This window comes from Sinocyclocheilus grahami, unplaced genomic scaffold (assembly GCF_001515645.1).
Source record: "Sinocyclocheilus grahami isolate Dianchi unplaced genomic scaffold, SAMN03320097.WGS_v1.1 scaffold227.1, whole genome shotgun sequence".
Classification (NCBI taxonomy): Eukaryota; Metazoa; Chordata; class Actinopteri; order Cypriniformes; family Cyprinidae; genus Sinocyclocheilus; species Sinocyclocheilus grahami.
The window spans coordinates 1,245,415-1,246,791 of record NW_015505406.1 but is presented as its reverse complement, the minus strand read 5'-3'; positions in this window follow the sequence as shown (position 1 = coordinate 1,246,791).

The window sequence follows — 1,377 nt, the reverse complement described above, 5'->3', positions numbered from 1 at the left end:
GCTGGTCATTTGGTGGTTTGAGCTGGTCCTTTGCTGGTTTATGCTGGTCCTTTGCTGGTTTATGCTGGTCCTTTGCAGGTTTAAGCTGGTCCTTTACTGGTTTGAGCTGGTCATTTGCTGGTTTGAGCTGGTCCTTTGCTGGTTTATGCTGGTCCTTTGCTGGTTTAAGCGGGTCCATTGCTGGTTTATGCTGGTCCTTTGCTGGTTTAAGCTGGTCTTTTGCTGGTTTATGCTGGTCCTTTGCTGGTCCTAAACTGGTTCGACCAGCTTAAGACCAGTATAAACCAGCAAAGGACCAGCTCAAACCAGCATCCCAGCTTCAAAACATACCTAACCAGCATATGCTGGTTTTATAGGCAGAGAGAAACCAAAAACAAGTGCGCTTTGTCTAGGTAACATACTACTACGCGTATAAAATGAGTAGGCTAACAAAAATTACTGAGCGCACTTTATCTACGGTAGGCTAGCTAAATCTAAGAGTGATCTAATAGCCTATTAAATATAGCTACTTTTTAAGGCAATGTTTAGGCGAATTACTGAATATTGAGTTATGCTACTTTATTTTTTTATTGTTTTAATGAGCCTATAAACAGCAGGCAGTAGGCTAAATGTTTTCGACAGTATTTTGTCACGACCTCATTATGCTGTTTAATTCGGGGAGTGGCATCCAGTCATCATCTTAAAAGCTGTTTTTACTCTAATTTTGTGAAACAAATCATTAAAAATTAAATGAGTCGATAAATTAAAAAAGAGTGATATTATTTCCAGTTCATTTATCACACTTGAAATGGTGAAGTCGAGTTCATTGCACAAAGGAGCAATGACCAAACATTTGGGTAAACTAGTTATCTAGGTATTGCATTTAGAAACTTTGTATTTTTATGAATTCTAGTGATTGTATGCTATGATGAGTCATTAGTCCTGAATTTCCATGTGATCATTTAAGCAGTTACTCTGCATCCTTAGAATGTTGCATTAAATTAAATTATTATTAATATTTGTCTTGAACCTTAAGACACCAGTTAACTGTAGCGAATCAGCTCATGGGGAAATATGAATAATTAACCATAACTAGTTATAATTAACTATTCATATATTAGATCCACTGTAGATATTTAGCTGACCACTCAGGGTCAACTGTCTTGTCAATTCTAAGAACGTTAATTTCCTGGTTAAGGGAAATATTTAATGTTTATTTGACTACAGGTGCATCTCAATAAATTACAATGTCATGGAGAAGTTTTTTTATTTCAGTAATTCAACTCAAATTGTGAAACTCGTGTATTAAATAAATTCAATGCACACAGCCTGAAGTAGTTTAAGTCTTTGGATATTTTAATTGTGATGATTTTGGCTCACATTTAACAAAAACCCACC